Source organism: Rattus norvegicus, chromosome 16, assembly GCF_036323735.1.
Source record: "Rattus norvegicus strain BN/NHsdMcwi chromosome 16, GRCr8, whole genome shotgun sequence".
In the NCBI taxonomy this organism is placed as follows: domain Eukaryota; kingdom Metazoa; phylum Chordata; class Mammalia; order Rodentia; family Muridae; genus Rattus; species Rattus norvegicus.
Genome location: NC_086034.1, coordinates 63,738,023 through 63,754,300, shown reverse-complemented (window position 1 = coordinate 63,754,300; position 16,278 = coordinate 63,738,023).

Sequence of the window (16,278 nt, the reverse complement as noted above, 5' to 3'; positions counted from 1 at the left end):
ATTGATATTGGGCATCTCATTTTGAAAATTAAAGATGGAGGTCAAAAGCTGTTGGGAGAGCTATAAAATTATTTTTTAAACTATTATTTTATTGTTATGCGTACATGTGCTTTACTTGCATCTATGTTTGTGTACCGTGTGCCGGCCTGGTGTCTCTGGAGGGCAGAGGAGGGTGTTAGGTCCCATGGAACTGAACTTACTGATGGTTGTGAGCCACCATGTGCATGCTGGGAATTGAACCCAGGTCCTCTGGAAGAGCAGCCAGTGCTCTTAACTGCTGAGTCAGCTGTGCTGCCTCCAGAGTTCTTTAATACTTTAAAGCATTGCTTATTTTTCAGGTTAACTAAATGCATATAATTATGGTGTGCACCGTCATATTTTAAATTATGGGCTTAACATGTGTACCATCTCGCATAAGTCCTCTGGCGCTGCTGATTCCGTCTGCACGGCCCCCATCACGCTAGCCTGAGGAAGTAGGCAGTCGGAATCAGTAGACAGTCGGAAACACTCAGCACAGCATCCGTGTCTCCTGATGAATTGCACACGACCGGGGCCATCTCTGTATGTCACTTCGAGTCACCAAATCCTCTTCTCCTGCTGTCCTGGCTTCAGTGGAGCCAGGAAATGACATCACAAAGAAGTTCCTAAGCAAATCAGAGTCATTGGCTAGGGTTTCTATTTGGCCAGTTAGGAAAACCAATGATGTTAAAGGCACCACTTTGCAGGGCTAATAAGGTAACGCTCTGGGCTTTTTGTTTGTTTGTGTTTGTTTTATTTTTCCTAATTATCCTTCAACCAAGATCAAACAAACACCCCGGAGCTCTCCATTTCAGAGTTTTGGAAACCTTACATTACAAATATCATTGAGGCTTTTGCAAGTTTTATTCTTCTGTTAAAAGTGGGGAAAAAAAAAGCAACAACAACAAAAATGCTCAGAATCAGTTATTGTATTTTATTTTCCTTCACTGAGAAATGTGTCTACACTGGCCGGCCTTTGAGTGCTATGTGAGGAGATCGAAAAGTCGCTTGGTGAGCATCTGTGCTGGTGTGAGTTGGTAGAGGTAATCGGCTGTAAACGTGTCACATCTCATAAATTGCCCGTAACAAAGTGACACCATGGGGGATGGATGGTCCAGGCTCTTTGCCACAGGCATCGCTGGGTGATGCTGCTCGGGGCTGCCTCAGTGTGGATGACTCTTAGGAGTCAGGCCATGTGCCAACAGAGAGGGAGGCATCAACCCAAGAGGGTACACACCACTGATCTGCAGCCCCACTGTGTCCCTTCTAGATCTATCCATAGCTACTGCTTGGGTCATAGTGCTTTCTAAGAGTAAGAAGCAATTTCAGTGGCAAATCTGTCTTCCAACTCTTGGCTGTCACTGTCCTGGCGTGCCATCTGTGTTATATCCCATTAGATTCCGGGGATGAGGCACGACACCTGCCACACATGGGTATTGGAGCAGAAATATGACACTTTAAGCCAAAGCAATGGGACAGAAATAAACCAAGACAAGACCTTTCTAGGAAACTCCTGACTAAACCAATTCCATGGGGGTGTTTGCTCAGCTGCAAATAGAAACAAGACCAGGGAGAGCCTGGGAACCAGGGAAGGCAAAGCCTGGTAGGGCTGGTCTGGGAGGCAGGATCGGGAGTGATGGTGGCTGGTTAGGGCCAGTTTCCTTGACTTGCATTTCCTAGTGTGTGTTCTTTAGAACATCAATCCTATTTACTCCTCTAAGAACAAAAGCTCCTGTGATTAATTCCTTCTTGGATAAGCTCGATCTTTAAATAGTTTTCTATGTTGAAATAATTACAGATTCACAGAAGATTGCAAAAGAGTGTGGGTAGAATCATATATCTTCCTCCCAGATTCTCTCATAAGACATTTCTGTAGCATACAACATCCATCAGAAAACTGACATTATTGTATTGTTAAATGCTCTAGAAACTTAGGGAGTTTCCACAATTTTTTTTACATACATTCATGTATGTGTGTGCAGTTCTAGTCCCTTTACCCCATGCATAGATTCATCCAACCTGGACACAAGCAAGACACAGCGTTAGTCTTGATCCACAAAGGGATTCCCTTTCCTCTCCCTTCAATGTTCTCTTCATGCCATCCCCTGGACATGACTGGTTTGTGGTCCTGCTTTATAACTTTGTCATTTGGAGAATACTGTTTAGAAATGGAATTATATAACACGTAACCTTACGAGTTCAGCTTTTTATCCCTCTGAGTACAGTCTATTTCAGGTTGTTGTGGGTTGTCCCATATATTGGGAATTTGTTTCTTTGTATGGCTGAGTAGTATTACACAGTCTGGATATATAGTAAGGCAGTTGCTTCCGAATCGGAACGTTCTTTCCAGAGGGATTGCAAAGGTCATGAGCCTTGAAGGTCAACACAGTCTCTGGGAGAGACTAGGCATTTGGAAGAGTCTCGAGAGCCTTTCTGTAACGGTATAGGAAGTAACTAATCACTAAGGAAGGCTACTGTGGCCAGCCCAAATGGCAGAGTGAAGAGAGAGAAAGACAAACAGTTGAGCTACCACTAAGCTGTGCTGAGAGCTGTGAAGTTGCAGCTTTAGAGTCCGCAGTCGATGGTGCAGGAGCATATCAGTCTTCCCTGTTCACTGTATAGCTCTTCATCTACAATCCTGTAAGTATTCTCCACAAAGACACATTGACTCACCAAGTTGTGCGGGGACACACTACTACTGAGGTCTCGGTCTACCATGTCTGGATAGCTCCTCTTACCTCATCTCAAAGTGCAGGACTCGCTTTTCCAGCAGGGTTTCCCCTTCTCTGACCTTACCTGGGGAGCCTGACCCCCAACTGAAGAAAGTCCTGTAGCCTCGGCAAACCTACAAGTCAACCTTCTCTTTCCTGATGAGAACCCACCCAGCAAGTACCCGGGATTCCTCCCCATACAGATGAGGCATTCTCAGTACTTTAAGCTCCAGGCAATGATTTTGCAATCACCCTGAAACTCCTTCCTACTCTCTGTTCATTTACAGCACTTGTCCCAGCCAGACCCAGATCCTGCAGACCCCCCTGGTCTGGACTCCACTTCATCCTTTCAGCCAGGGGTACAGCTGCATCTGGACAACCTGAGAGGGGGTAAATGGGGGATGTGGAACTCCAGTTGGTCCTCAGCATACATACCACAAGTTGGACTTCGTTACAATCATTGCTTTGGTTTGTCATGGGTTCTCCTTCTGGGGTAAGTAGGTGTGTGTGTGTGTGTGTGTGTGTGTGTGTGTGTGTGTGTGTGTGTGTGTGTGTGTGTGATATTTTCCCAGTTTTCAGCTGAACAGAGGTCTATAGTTATTCATAGGAATATAAACTTTAGCTGTCCTGGGGAAGATGCCCAAGGGTAATTGCTTGAATAACTCTTGGATGCTGGTGATGCGTTTGATATTTGGCTTTATGAGACCGTAGCGTGCCATTTCACATTCCTATTAGAGATGTATGAATGTTAAAAGTTGTTTTACCAGGTACGAACTGACATCACATTGTAGACTGAATGTGTCTGTGTGAGAATATGCATATTTGCGTGTGTAAATGTAGCTTGCCAGCATGTGAGGGGAGGTCAGAGGACAACCTTGGGTGTCTGTCCTGTCTTCTAACTTGCTTGAGACAGGTTCTCTTTGGTAGATTTCCACTTCATATGACGGGCTAGCTGGCCTGGGAGCTTTCAAGAATTTTCCTATTACTCCCTTTCTTGTCCCCATAGAAACACTTGGGTGATAGATTCTTATACTACGAAATCTGTTTTTAATGACTCTGGGGATTTGAACTCAAGTTATGAAGCTTGCATAGCCATCATTTTACCCGAGTTCCCATTTCCGGAGCCCTACATGTGTCTTCCCAATAGTCAACGGTGATGAAGGTATTTTAATGCTTATATTTTTTTTGTCTGTATCTTCTCTTTGATGGTGCATCTGTCCATATCACCCTTTGGTCACTTTATAACTAGATTTTTCAGTTTTGCTTTTAAAAGTTGTTTAACTGTGTGTGTGTGTGTGTGTGTGTGTGTGTGTGTGTGTGTGTGTGTGTACCAGAGTAAACGTACCTGAAGACACCAGAAGAAGGCACAGAACTTCCTGGAACTGGAATCATAGGTGGTTGTCAGCCATCCATTATGGGTGTTGGGAGCCGAAGTCAGTTCTTCTGCAAGAGCAATATGGACTCCTAAGTGCTGGGCCATCTCTCTAGCTCCGTGTTTTTGCTGCTGAGAATGTGCTGTGTTTGCCTTCCCTTGAGCCCCTCTCTTTGGAGAGGGAGAGCAGGCTTTCTACACAGTGCTGGTGGTCACCCTATAGGTGAAGCTGGCCTCAAACTTGTAGAGATCTTCCTGCCTCTGCTTCCCCAGTGCTGGGATAAAAGGCATGCACCACCACCACTCCCAGGCTTGGTGAGTTTTAAACCTTCTTTTTTTAAGCTCTAGACTCTGCTAGGTGTGTCTAACCTGTAGTCCTCCCCCCAGACCCCCCAGAACGCTATGAAAGGGAATCAACCCCGAATCCTAACTTATTTAAAGTCTTAGGAAGTGCGTGCGTGCGTGTGTGTGTGTTTGTGTGTGTGTGTGTTTCTTTCTTTTTGTTATTACTTCCTTTTCCTTTTCTTTTCCATTCCTTTTTTGTTATCTCGGTTGTTTGGTTCTCAAGCGTGGACTCGTAGATGGCGACCTTGTGTTCCAGTGTCAAAGGTTGGACACGCCTGTCAGCCCTTTGTCAGTCACAGGATGACAGACATTTCCTCTGAGGCTGGAGCTTGTCTTTTCATTTGCTTAACTGGGTCTTTCATAGCACGAAAGTTTTTCACTTTGATGAAATCCAATTTATTTTGTTCTTTCATGCCTTGCCCTTTGGTGTCGTGTTTAATAACCTTTCTCCCAACCCGCAGGCCTGAATCTTTTATGTTTTCTTCTCAAAGTTTGCTGGCTCTACTCTTACATTTAAATCTGTTTAAATTGAACACACCCTTCTAGTTCTACATTTAAATCCATAATCCGTTTTGAATTAGTTTCTGTATAAGGCATGAGAGGTCGCGGTTCGTTCTCAATGCCTTTTCATATATTAAGGCTAATTAAAGTTCTATAATTAAAGGCATTTATTTTTAAGTTTAACAAAAGTTGTGGAATGTGTTCATCTATTCATACAATGCTTTCTGCATCTAGGGCATAGCTTGGGTCCTGCGTGTAGGCGGAGTCTCCTTTAGGAAGTGGGATTGAGGCGTTTGTTTGTGTACGCCCATTATTTATTTGTTCATACATCTTCAGAGCTGTGCTCTGTGGAGAGCCTTTAGGAAACAGAGAGTAAACAGGCCAAGAAACTGAGGCAAGGAGCCACGCAAGCAGAGGGATGGTTAATCCCCATCAAAACTCATGTGGACTCTTGGATCCCAGTGCGAGGGTGCTGGGAACTAGAGCATGCTGGGAAGTGGCATTAAGAGACAGAGACCTTGCAAAGAGACTGTTCTCTGGGTGATGGGAATGAGTGCATCACTTGGAGTATACACTTTTGCTTGCCCTACTCAGTGCAAAATGAGATCCTCGCCAGGAGCCAATCAGATGCAGGCATGGTGTGATTGGACTCCCCAGCCTGTAGAACCGTTAGTGTGAACGCACCTCTGTTCTTTGTAAGTCATCACGCCTCAGTCTCTGGGTCTACTGACAGAGCACTGACAGCTAAGATCTGCCAGAAGTCTGAAGGACAAATAGCCAAAAGCCTGAAGAAGAGGATAACGGAGAGCTCTCAACCACTGAGATGAGAGAAGGCTGAGATAAAGCATCTCCTAATAGATGGAAGCCGTTGGTGCCCAGCCTGCATGATGATGACAGTTTTCTTTCACTCCCTGAGAAACCCAGCTTGTCAGTGTCTAACAGAAGCTTGCTGTGTTTATACACACATGCACACACATATTTTTTAAATGTGTTTCTTAAATGTAAAGATGTTTCCTTGTCGGCCCAAGTGTTGGGGGTGAGACATATGGTCACAGCAACACATTTGGTCAGATCATTGTAGTGTGCCATGTGTTACTCTGTGTTTCACGTCGTCTCTGGTGACTTAAGAATGGCCCCTGTCCTCGGCCTTGTCTCAGCTCACTGAGGCAGTGCGTGTGAGACATGCAGCCCGCATGCCCAGGTCAAAGGCATTACTGAGTTTTGTTCTGCAGAATTGATCTTCCTGCTACAGCCTGGTCCTCACTGTGGAAGACATTACCAGTGTGTATCAACTTTCAGTACATTCTTCTTGGGTTTTTGCCTCTCCTCTCTTTTTTTTTTTTTTTTTTTTTTTGGTTCTTCTTTTCGGAGCTGGGGACCGAACCCAGGGCCTTGCGCTTCCTAGGCAAGCGCTCTACCACTGAGCTAAATCCCCAACCCCTTCTCCTCTCTTTTAAGACAGGGACACTGACACACAGAGCCAGGCTGAAGTGTGAGAGTCGTGCTTCACAGTCCCTTTGACTAATCATTTAAGAACCAGCATGAGCCTGATTCCCTTCCTGAAGCATGTCAGTCTCCTTCACAAACAGGGATTCTGCCACTCAGGAATGTCCCTATTTACTTCCAACTCTCATCCCATTTCTGGTCATTTACAGAAAGCAAAACAGAACAACCCAGGTTGTTCATAATCCACAATATACGTGATGCTTCAGGAAAATTCTGAAAACCAGCAAAGCAGGCATTTAGAATGTGGGCTTCATATCCCACAGCTCCAAAATTACACATAATGGCAGGCTCCCAAGGCCAGCTCACAAAAGCCTACTTATCTAGCTCTGCAGACAAACCACAAAGAGTGATGGGTTTCTATCGGAATGCATGGCTTACACTGACTGGGAAGTCAAGAGGCAGAGTAAAGTAAGCCTTGAGCTTGCTTCTACCTCACTGTTAGGATTTGGAAGCTAGGTATCAGTGAGTCACCCCGTAGAATGAGAGATCAGAGGTGCTTGCTAAGTCATCTCTCAAATCCTAGGATGCTCCAAAGGAACAGATCATTCTAATTTAGTTCTATGGACGCAGTGTCTCAATTCAGTAGCCTCAACCAAGCATGGGAATGTTTGTATCATTGGGATCCGGTGAACGAGCATCCTGATTGGTCACTGTAGCACAGGGGTGTGGCATTAGACATGGATAGGCAGGGTGTAGCCACAGCTGGGGCAGGACTGAACAATGGCAGCATTGGACTTCAGGTTATCTAGGACGGAAAGGAACTTCAATCTACCTTGATTGCAGTTAGACCTGAATCTTTGTTTCTCTTTCTCTTTTCTATCTCTCTGCTCCCCAGGTACCAACTAACACAATAGACCAGGACATGATGCAAAAGATGAAAATTAAGAGAGATTGCCTTTTGAAATTTGTGTTTCTTCTTGAGTTGAGGGTCTCACAGTGGTAGTCCAGACTGACCTTGAACTCCTAGACTCTAGAGTCTCTCATGCCCTAGGCCTCTGAGCAGCTATGTCTGCATTGTGCTCCAAAACGACCAGACAGAAAAAGAAAGAGAGTGGGGGAAGGAAAGGGGAAAGGGAAGGGGGAGGGGGAGAGGGAGAGAGAGAGAAGAGGAGGGAAGGGAAGGGGAGGAGGAGGGGAAGAGGGAGGGAGAGAGAGAGAGAGAGAGAGAGAGAGAGAGAGAGAGAGAGGAAGCCTGGACAAATTCTATGATAGTTGTGTGCTTATCTCTGTTTTCTTTCTTTTTTTAATCTAAAATTTTTTTGTGTGCTGGCTACTCTTATGTCTATTCGACCCAAGTTACAGTGATCTGGAACAAAGAGCCCTCAGTTGAGAAAATGCCTTCATACGATCTGGCTGTAAGGCATTTTCATTTTCTTAATTAGTGTAGATGGGGGAAGGTCCAACCCATTGTGGGCTGGTGGTCCTGGGTTCTATAAGGAAGCAGGCTGATGAAGAGAGACCATCTTGTACATTCTATGGATACCTCACCTGCCAATCATAAAGCCTATGGTCTATGGTTTAGGCAGGAAAGAGAGGTGGGACATTGGGGGGAGAAAGAATTGTGGGAGAGTAGAGGTGGGAAGAGGAACCGGAAAAGATGTGAGGAGATGGACCAGGGCACAGGTAACCAGCCACGTGCAAGATGTAGGCTAAAACAAGTGGGTTATCTTCAGTTATGGTCTAGTCAGAGCAGAGCCTAGCTGTATGGTCAATGTATTTGCAAATATAACTTGAGTCTGAGTCTTATTTCTGGAAGTTTGGGGCTGGGAGGCAAAACCAGGGCCTAACCTTGACATGGCTGAGCAAGCCATGGGAGCAAGCCAGTAAGCAGCACCCTTCCGTGGCCTCTGCATCAGCTCCTGCCTCCAGGTTCCTGTCCTGTTCGAGTGCCTGTCCTGACTTCTTCCATACAGAACGGCAAGCAATATGGACGTGTAAGCCACATAAACCCTTTTCTCCCAACTTGTGTTTTGGCCATAGTGTTCCATTGAAGCAATAGAGGAACCCTAAGACACCTGGTATCTATTATTGTCCCTATTTAGCTGATGGGAAGGGAAACCTGGTAGGTTCCCCAAGCAAGGGACCCTGCTGGAGGTCAGATAAAAATGTTACTCTACTCTACCCTACTCTACTCTACTCTACACTACTCTACTCTCTCTACTCTACTCTACTCTACTCTCCTTCATTGTAGGATGATGTCATTATGCAGCAAGGCGGGTCCGGGATAAAGTGAAGCCTATCATTGGATGAGAAGAAGGGTAGGCGGGGAAAAATTCTAAGAAGGAGAGAGGAGGAGGAACGAGAGAAATCAAGATGGAGACAACAGAGCAGGATGATCCAAATCCAGGTGTCTAGGTGGATGGTTTCTATTTTTAATTAATCAACGGTGAATTTATTGTGTGGATGTATTGTAGATTGAGTACTTAACATATAAATCTAATTACTAAACTACAAGTTTCTGGAACTTTGATTTTACCCGCCGAGGGGACAGTGCAGCTGGTAGAGAAACAGCTGGAGCATGTGGCTCCCGCAGATCCACGGGGAGTGAGAACCCGCGGGTACCGGTAGCCGCTGATCCATTTTTTATTTTTATCGCAACACGTCCTCTTTGCTGTCCCGGCCTTGGAAACATACGCAAGCTACAGCTTTTTAACCAGAAACAAAATTACTCTATCAGCAGAGATGACCCATTTTTTAGCTATACACAGTGAAGGGAAGATGGTGACCACACTAGTGTCTGAGGCTGGTTCTACTCACGATGAGGGCACGGTTGGCATGAGCTCTGTAAGACAGTAGGTGCTTATGAAATAAATGCTGTACCTGCCCATACTTCGAGCAAGAAGCCACTTAGCTCTTTGACGTTATGCACGGCCCAGATTGATGCCATAATCAACTGAGTATTGGGGCAATTCGATAACTGCGGTAGAGAAGAGGGAGAGAGAGCATTGGCCTTTCTGGATCACAGCGAGGAGCAGTAGCATCTACCCTGACGGCACCAGAGTGGAGACCTAACCACAGAATCCTAGAAAAGCTGAGAGGGTTTGTGGGTTTCATGCTGCTGCTTTCTCTTCAGACACAGCTCCTCCTGGTTCTGAATCTGGGGCCGCGCTTCAATCGCCCCCTGGTGGACAGAAAGAACATTACTTTATCAGAGGATGTAGGAGATGAGTTTCTCTTTGGGGGAAAAACAAAGCTTCTTTAGTCCAGGCTGGCCAAATCCTTGAGCAGAACTAGTCGATTTTTTTTAAACAAATGCAGGGAATAGTAGGACTCTGTCTTCCCAGGACCCTCTGCCCCAACCCCGGTGCTCACTCAGGAAAGAACAGGTATGACTGACTTTACCCTGCACATGATCTAACCTCTCTCAATACCTTGCTAGCAAGGGGATCCAAGGACAAGATGTGTGTACATTGTGGTGACCCCAGAGCACAGCGCTCATCGCTAGAACAGCCCTTTCTTTTCTTTTTCGTTTTTAAAATTGATTAAGTTATTTATTTACGTTTTGATTGCAACTTCCCCTCCCATCTCTCCTACTAGTCCCCCCACACCCCCGCCCCCTTACTCCTCAGAAAGGGAAGGTCTCCCAAGGATACCAAGCAGCCTAGACATATCAAGTTGTAGTAAGACTAGGTGCTTCTAGAAGGTCCTTTTCTAAGCCCACTAGACCATCCGTTCTCAACATGTGGGTTGGGACCACCTTGGCGGTCCAACCACCTTTTCACAGGGTTTGAATATTAGATATCCTGCATATTAGACATTACATCACAATACACAACAGAAGAAAAACTACAGTTATGAAGTGGCAAAGAAGTAATTTTAAAGTTGGAGGGGGGGGTCACCACAACATGAGGAAATGTCTTAAAAGGTTTATTACGAAGGTTGAGAACTACGTACTACTCTAGACAGTTGGGCAGCTTTCTCCTCTAGGGTCAGACTTTGCCCGAAATCTTGTGGCCCTCCCCCGAATTCTTCTAACAGATGAGCCATCAGATCAAGAACGTGGAACAACTTGCTTCCAATCACAGGAAAACGTTGATCATCTGACTCCGACAGAAAAGAACGGGGCTGTTCCCACGATAACAAGCTGTTCGCCAGCACTGCCCTGGAGCCGGGCTCAGAGAGAACTGGTGGCCTGGCTGGGATATGCTGTGGGGAGTAGAGAATGCAGGCGGATTCATAGGCAAACACCCACTTCCCTTCTGGAGCACTCCACCATTAACTTGGGGTCTAGCTCTTAACGAATGCTGCGTTTTATGTTGCCCGGGTTTGTACAGTGCAATATTCTTCCAGACAATACTGCTGATATGGGAACTTGGAAGGCAGAGAGGCTGGGCCAGAAGTTTAAGATCATCCTTAGCCACGTAAGAAGTTAGAGGTTAGCCTGGGCTACATGAGACTGGCTGCCTTTAAAAGGCCAGGGCTCGGCAGTTAATGTTTGATGCTCTTCCAAAGCATCTGAGTTTGGTTCCTAGAACCCATACTGGGCAGGTCAAAGTACTAATGTCTTTGGAGTCTGGATGAAAGTAACAAAATCCCCGGAACTGGAATCACAGACAGTTGTGAGCTGCCACATGGGTTGTGGGAACTGAACCTGGATCCTCTCAAAGAGCAGCTAGAGCTCTTAACTGCTGAGCCGTCTGCCTAGCCCTGACCTTCCCTCTTAAAAGATCGTTCACTGCATTAAGATGTGGGGATAATCGGTCCTGTGACATCCTGTTGTTAGAAAGACCAAACGTGTCTCTCAGTCTGGACCCAGTTCAGGCCTCATTTCTCTAGGTGTCTTACTCCGTCTCTAGCTTCCCACACTCTCCCTCAAGGAGAGTGTTCCTTCTATTTCTATTCAAGCTGCCACACTGGTTTTAGAAAACTTGATGTGTGCATTGCAAATTCTCAGGACCCCTTGCCTAGAGAATGGTACAGTGGGCTGGGTCTTCTGACGAAGTCTAATTACAACCTCCAGCATGCAAGCTCACAAGAATGAACCAACTCAATGTAGATAATTTCTCTCTCTCTCTCTCTCTCTCTCTCTCTCTCTCTCTCTCTCTCTGTGTGTGTGTGTGTGTGTGTGTGTGTGTGTGTGTGTGTGTGTGTGTGTACTATACTTGAGCAGGTACCCGTGCAGGCCAGAAGAAGGTGCTAGATCCAAACTACAGCAAGTCTAATGACCATCACTTTATTCTCTGTTGTGTGGGATGAAAATGGCCGTTAGACTTGCTGCATTTTGGATCTAGACCGTCCTGTTAAGCTGGGAGGCACCATTGGGCGTGATAGATAAGCCCTGCCATTTGGAGGTGAGGCTTAACGGGAGGAAGTAAGGTCATTGAAGCTGAGACTTTAACAATGGTTCTCAACCATCCTGATGCTGCAGCCCTTTAACGCAGTTCCTCATGTTGCCATGACTCCCCCACCATAAAGTACGACTTCATAACAGTTGTTTGCTGCTGGTATTAATTGTAAATATGTCATGCAAGATATCTGATATATAGAGGGTCGTGACCCACAGGTTGAGAACTACTGCCTTAGGCCCTTTTTCTTTCTCTCTGCTTCTATGTAATCAGGTGACAGCTTGTCTTTGTTGTATTCTTCTGTCACTGTGCATGACCCGCCATAGACCCCAAAGGATAGCACAACGTGTCCACGGACTGAGACGAATCTAAATGAGAACAAGTGGAAGAAATTTGTGACTGGATTTTTAAAACCATTCTTGCAAGATCAAGAGTCTTTCTATACGATTGAGGGAATGTAATGAGTCTACACTAATTGGTACCTAAAACAGGCCTGAAAATTAAAGGGACCTCATTTAATCATCATCATCATCACCACCACCACCACCATCATCACATCATCATCATCGTCATCATCATCATCATCATCATCATCATCATCTAGCCACCATTGTAGAAAACTTTAAAATACAGATTAGAATAATGCATTCCATTAGAGGATGCTATGCAGAGGAAAAACTCCAGAAATTAATATCAGGCCCCTGGAAGTCTGTGGCTGATTGTACTGTGCATCCTGTGGGCAACACATTGAACACTTAGCAAGTAGTAGTTGACAACGGTGAAGCAGTGTGTGTGTGTGTGTGTGTGTGTGTGTGTGTGTGTGTGTGACAGAGAGACAGAGACAGAGAGACAGAGAGAGACAGAGAGACAGAGAGAGACAGAGACAGAGACAGAGAGCAGTTCTATGATCACTGGAGTTGTAAGCTTGGCAGTGAAGAGAGACCTCAGTACGTCAATGTCCCAGAAAGCCTCTGCCTTAGGAGCAAAGCCAATATTGAGAGTAACATTTCTTTGATGATTCAAGAGGTAAATGTGTGTGACATTAAGGACCTTGTAGTCCTTGCCATCAACACTCAGCCTTGCTGTTGAAGCAGGAAAGTAGGCGTGGCGAGGAGCCAATGAGCAAAGCTGAGGTCCTATAAGACTTCATTCACAAAACCCACAGTGTTAGATACGTGATGGCTGCACAGCCTTGTAAATACCCTAGAAACTGTTGAGCGGTATGGATGGATTTCATGGTGAGTGGATTCTATCTGAAGTAAACTGTTCTTTAGAAAAACAAAAATTAGACAATGTGTAAAATCTGCCCTTCGTGTGACAATTTGCTGACTCCCACACTGAAGTTGTGGTCTGTTGGCTACACAGGGCTCTTTCCTAGTTGAATAGTAAAATTTTATTAGAACCAGGTCAAGTTCATGTTTCCTGGATTATGCCTGACTTCATGCTGCCACAGCAGAAGGAATAGATGTAGCGGACCTGCATGAACCATAATGTCCAGAATATTTGCTCTCTGACCTTTGAAGAAAGGTTGCTATCAGGTCATGGTAGCACATGGGAGACAGGACGATTGTGAAGCCAACCTGGTCTCTCCCCTATGCCAGCTACTTGCCACTAAGTGTCTTCAAAAGATGTACAAGCTGGTAGACTCCTTCAAATACAATAACAGAACTCTCCTAAGGCTGGACAGTTTCAGTTTGGCACATGTGGTACATGGATACTGTGGCCACTGAACACTTGAACTGCAGCTATGGAAACTACGTAGCTGGATGTTTCATTTCTAATTCACTTAAGTAACCACTGTAGTATAACTTAGCTAGGCTCACCCTAAAAGAGCCTAAAACCCAGCCCCAAGATGTTGCTATGGAAACACTTTGCAGACTGAATCCTCTCCATTAGGAGGACTGACAGAAGACTTTTATTTATCTTTAATAAAGTATAATGCCAAACACACATGTCTGGTACTAAGCAACCTGCTGTTTAAAATAGGAATTAGGTAGCTTTCTGCTTGATCATTTACGAAATACTTAAATTCCCGATTCTGTGCTGTTAGAAACTGTCCTTCAAATTTATCTCCAGATATTTTTTTGTCTTCTGGTCAGCACTGTCACTGAAAAATCTCAGGTATTCTGTTTTTGTATGTTTCTACACATTAAATAATTAGTTTTATTTCCATGGAGTTTCCATTTTGTTCTGGATGCCTTTCAGTTTTCATTAGTTCTCATTACATAAGCTTAAATCTAATAAGAGTTATGTGCCACAAAATAATAATGGATGCCTTTCCAGAGGAAGACAGAAGAATTCTGAGCCTCCACCATGTATCATCTACAGTGTCTGTTCTTTGTTTCTTTGTTTTGGGTCAGAGTCTCACTGGGCAGCCTAGGCCGCCTTTTGCCTCGTGATCTTCTTTTCTGGTTTACAGCATGCTCTGTTATGCCTGACTCGTCCAATGTTTGTTCTTAAGTAAAATGAACCAACACACTTCCAAAGAAGCAGAAAAATGTAGTCAATGGAGCAGGACAGAAAGACGGGAGGAGATGAAAGGGACCTGGGAAGAAAAGGAATCGCTCACTCAGGAGTCTGCTTGAAACCTTTTGCCAGATGAGACACAAGAGTTCCAGAGGCATGCACATCGGTTGGGATGTCTGCCCACAGAGATGATATTCCTTTTATATGGAGATGCTTCACAAAATAGTGATGAATCACGGGTAAAAACTACGTCATATCTCCTTTCTCCTTTCCAATTTTCTAGACATCTCACCAGAAACCCTACTTACAGTAAAATACACATCTTAAGCCCCCCAGCCCTTGTGACTTGTGGTTTTCTAGTCATCCGATTATAATCCCATCTAAGGCACTTCTGGACACACCCTCTAATTTCACTTACCAAAGAAGCGAGGAGGAAGAGGTCTTTTGTTTTGTTTTAATTGAGCTCTTTGAGCCATAATTTGAGAGCCACTAAAATCAACTGTGGGTTACAGCTAAGGCACTTTAGCCCAGCTCTCCCTGAGAGGACTTAGGCGTGAATTATTCTTCCCTGGTGTTTTTCGTGTGAATAACCCCATGCTTATGTCTATGTGAGTGAAACTGTCTTGCTCGTAAACTCTTCACCTGAGTGGTGCTCTCTGGAAAGACCTTCTCAGGCAGCTGCAGGTGGCAGCATAGAGCTGTGTCTCCAGGCCACGCCTTCCTGCCTATGACACAATGACTAAGGGCAAACACATTTTCTAGAAACCAGACCTGAGGTGGCCGTACAGGTGTTGGACTTAACAGCAGTTAAATGTTGATTCGAAGATGAAAGACAAATGTTGAAACAACTGAAGGAAAATATGGACTTAAACAGGAATTATTATAGAATCTCATTACAGAAATGAAGTCTAAAATACAACGGTAATGCCAACACTGGCCTCTACAGCATCTAAAAAGAAAGACACCCAACTGACGCATTGCAGAGGACAAAGGAATGCCAACAAACCTGATGACACACCAGGAAACGTTGTCTCCTTGGCACAGTTGAAAAATAGTGTAGACAGTATTTTAAGTATATTTAATAACTCTGTTAGTTATTAATATGACCCGGCCAGACCCTCAATTTTTGAGGCAGAATTCCTATGGAGTTTTAAAATATGCTTTAACACAAATTCTGGGCAAATTACCCCTAATCTATCTTTCTATATGCTAGACTGTTGATTCCCCAACTGACTCCCCAAGAACTTGATGTCTGAGTCTTGCCTACGTCCGTTTTGCTTCCTCAGTCTGTCCTCAGGGCATTTCACTTGGCCCCGTACTCCTGATCCTTCACGTCCAACAGAGACCTCCTGTTCTCTCTGTCTTCTTTCTTCTCCCTCCTCTCTCTGTGGTCCCTACCTATGGCCCCTAGTCTGGTAACAGAAACCCCGCCTACCTCTATTCTCCCCAGGAATTGGCTGGAGCCACTTTTATTTAACCAATAGCCTTTAAATCGGGGAGCAAGATTTACATAGCAAAGGCTGGTATATGTGAGAATCTGTTTGAGAAAGCCACCAGATCTTGGGGTTCAGAATTTAGCATCTGTATACACAGCAGCACCAGACCAACCCTCAACAATACTGTTAGTAAAGTGATCAAAATCTCAGAGAATGTCAGAAGAGAATCAAACACCCTGTAAAAGTCACAGGAGAAGGGTGTAAATGGGAAAATGACATTTGAAAGACATGACTTTTGAGAGACGAATCATCTCAAACTTCCCAGTGATACATCTCAATCCTCAGCCACACCCGATGGTGCCAGCCAAAATGTACATCCCTCTACAAGAGGCTGAGGCTAGAAGAACACAAATTTGAGGACTGACTGCCTTGGTGACGGTGGAGAAAAGCCAGCTTGGACAGCATAGTAAGACCCTGTCTCAAAATAAAAAATAGATGGACCATAGTTTTGTGCTTGCCTACTATGTAGGAGGCACTGTGTTTAATATGAGAGAGAGAGAGAGCCCAACTTTTCTATCTATTACCATGAGTCTCAAGTAGCATAATCAGTAGGAAAACACATATGACCTCATCATGAA